Source organism: Octodon degus, unplaced genomic scaffold (assembly GCF_000260255.1).
Source record: "Octodon degus isolate 3935 unplaced genomic scaffold, OctDeg1.0 scaffold00024, whole genome shotgun sequence".
Classification (NCBI taxonomy): domain Eukaryota; kingdom Metazoa; phylum Chordata; class Mammalia; order Rodentia; family Octodontidae; genus Octodon; species Octodon degus.
This window is the reverse complement of record NW_004524600.1, coordinates 8,893,608-8,897,256: the sequence shown is the minus strand read 5'-3', so window position 1 is coordinate 8,897,256 and position 3,649 is coordinate 8,893,608.

Sequence of the window (3,649 nt, the reverse complement as noted above, 5' to 3'; positions counted from 1 at the left end):
AATTTAGATGTGTGTCTTTTGGAATCAATTGGTGATCTTCATGTTATCAATTATAAAAAGATGTTCATATTTTCAAGGTATTTGAAATATACATATATATTTGTGTTTGAATATACAGATATATTTTAAATGCAAGAATTTAAAATGTGAAGTTATAACAGTACAAGTAAGAATACATAACAGGGCTAGCGAAATAGCTCAGAAGACCAAGTGCCTGCTTAGGCAAGCACAGGGACTGGGGTTCAATCCCCAGTACCACCTGCTGCCCCTGCCCCATCCTTAGGTGTGCTGAGCCAGCAACCAAGACTGGGCATGGTGGCGCATGCCTGTAATCTTAATGCTAGGGAGGCTAAAAACAGGAAGATCATTGCATAGTGAAAAAAAAAAAGAAAAGAACAATATTTTGTTACATTTTTCAGACAGTAAAAAAAAAAAAGTCAGCAAAAGATGTATGAGTACCTTTCCTAAAAACCTTTCTATGAAGCGCTTTTTTTTTTTTTTTTTGAGCCAGCTCAGCCTGCCCTGAGGGCAGGTGAGGCACGTGGTACTGGGGATCAAACTGCAGACTCCGCACTTCACCGAAGCTTGTCTAAGCAGGCACCACCTTAGACCACTGAGCTCTCTTGCCAGCCCCTGAATCACATTTAAAAAAAAAAATTCAACACCATCCAAATAGCTTAGTGGATTAAAACACCTGCAAGCAGGTACAGGGACCAGGGGTTCAATCCCCAGGCCTGCCATGCTGGCCCCACCCCTGGGGCACACTGACTAGTTGTGGCGGCACTTGCCTATAATCCCAGCTCTTGGGAGGCTACAAACAGACAGATCACTGTGAGTCTGATCTAGTAGTGAGACCTTGAACACCCTGTAGACCCTTCCCTAAAAAATACAAAAACAATAACAAAAAAAAAAAAAACATGCTTTCCTGAATTGTATATTTAAGCCAAGTAATTACTGACCAAATACAAATAGTGTTCTCTATGAATAAGTCACCAGTTCCCATTTGATCTAAAACTTCCTTAGAGGAATTCCTCAACTTGAAAGTACCATTTAAAAAATCCAAGTCTAGCGTGGTATGGTGGCATACCCCTGTGATCCTCACATTAGGCAGGCTGAGGCAGGAGAAGCTCTGTAAATCCAGGGCCAGCGTAGGCCACACGGTGAGTTCAAGGCCAGCCCACACTACACAGTAAGCCCCTGTGTCAAAAAACAAAACAGTGGGCTGGGCAGATGAGGGCCTGAGTTCAATCCCCAGTTCTGAAAAAAAAAAAAAAAAAAAAAAAATCCAATTCTGACTTAAAATTCATTGACGGCCTCATCCAGTGTCACTGAATTCTTGACTTCTCCTGTTAGCTTAGAGGAACCCCATACATCTACTCGAAAGTTCTAATATCACAGGAAACTAAGACATATAATCACCTGGGAAGTGACAGAAAAAGAAACTGGGTTGATGTCCCAAAGAAAGACCACGGAGCTGACCATGGCAAACACTTTGCCACAACAGTTCCTTCAGCTTCCTGTAGAACCCACTGTGCACGTCACAGCAGGACCACAGCCCCTGCAAGCCCCGCGCTTCTCTCACTACTAGAAAACACTCTTCCCAGTGCCTTTGCTGGGTGTTGCCAGAGGGGCTTCATCTCAAAGGTCAGGGCACTCTACTTATTAGACTGAGTGGAGGCCATCACTATTCTCAGAGGCTCCTGACTAATGTCTACCAAATCTCTTAACACAGGACCCTGAAGCTGGCACATGCAGTAGTTGAACCTTAGAAATGGCATCCCAGCTCTTTGTACACCAAGCCCCTGGCCCTGATGTGGCACAAGAGAAAGCATAATCAAGCGGCTTGCTCATATTCCCTATCAATCAGCATGTGTGTTTCCTCTGGGCTGGAGGTAGTGCTGATGAATTGTGTGCACACTCAGTATCTGAGGATATTCTCAGATGGAATACAGTCTTTCTTGAAGTTTGAAATGCCTAGTAAGAACAAGAGACTTATGGAAGGAATATAAGAAAATATCGATCCTTCTCCACCTTCCCAGCATCGCAGCTTTTCCTTTTCTCACTCCTACAGCTCTCACATTCTCCTTTTACTTTTTTCTGTTTCCCTCTTTTCTTCTTTTCTGCCTGACATCAGCACAGTGGCCTTAACTGAATTCAACCCAAGCCCTGACCAACAACCGCCATGTGTACCCCGATGCTGCTGGATCCACCCCCAGAGGCCATACGGGCCCAGATAGGGATGCTACTCAGGACAGCTCTTCATTTACATAGAAACACTCTGAAATTGTGGCTGTAACCTTCCTTTCACATTTTTTATTGAGGCAAATTAGCCAGAAAGTTAAATCTGCTTTGCATAATACTTTGCATTCCCATTTATCTGAGGATAAGAAGCCTTCAAAAGACTTCTGAAAGTTGTGTGTGTGAACTTTCCTGCCTGCAAATCTGATATCTTGATCACTGTTTTCTTCAGAGAAAAGATGTCCAGGTTTCCTAGCTCGCAGAGCCACCAGTGCTAAGTCTGGTCCTCTGATCTGAGGATTCACAGCTCAGCTCTGTTGTTTCTTTCCAGGCCATTAGGTGAATTCAACCTTTTCATCGCCCATGATTTTATCCTCCAAAAGTGTCACACAACTCCTTGTGCCACAAGCAATCCCGCTAATGCGCAGCTCAGCTGTGCTGAGGTCAGAAGTTTCATGAGCCCCCTGAAGACCCAGAGGAACACAAGTCACCTCAGGCCTGTCTGCCTGGAGGGAAAAGAAGGGTGACATCTACTACCACTGGTGTAGTGAAGCCAGATGTGCTCGCGTTCGGGGCCCCTTGCACTGAGGAGCTGCAGGCACAGCCTTGGAGATGCTGTTGGATACCTTCGCCTTTGACTCTTTTGCTTGCTTGCTTCTTCCTCAGAAAGGAGGCCATTGCTTGAAACTCTGGGATGCTTCCTTTGGCTACAAAGCAGAGAAATGTGATTTAGGCCCGACTCCTATAAATAGATTACTCTTCAGTCCACTTTAAAAGAATTAATCACTTTAGTAAGTTATGGCCATTAAAAATCACAAAATAATTATCATTATTCTAATTCACTTTGTCCTATAGAATCATAATTTATCAGGAAAAGTAAACATCTATTATAGTTATTCATAATTACAGACTAATAATAGCTGAATTTGCTAAGCAAAGATTAAACTAGGTCTCATAAAAGGCTTTACATGTATTAGGTCATTTAACTTTCAAACTAAGCTTACAAGGTGGATGGATTATTTCCACTTAAAAGCAATACAAAAACCCTGAAACTCAGGTTGCTGAGTGTGGTGGCACATACATGGAACCCCCCGCACTGGGCAGGCTGGGACAGGGGGATTGCCCAGAGCTAGAGACCAGCCTGAACTACATCATGAGATGCTCTCAACAAACTAAATGAAGAAAGAACAGGTTAAGCAATGTATGGAAGACCACACAGTTTTTAAGCTAGACAGGATCAGATTTCGCATTCACCTGACTTGGAAGTTCCCTTCACCATTAGGTTACTGCCTTTGCCAGACCGCACACCATCCTTCCTTTTGAAATGAACTGGAGGGGCCGGGGAGATGGCTCAGTGGAATGCGTTCTTCCCTGACAAGTGCAAGAGTCTGAGTTCAATCCCCAGTTCCGC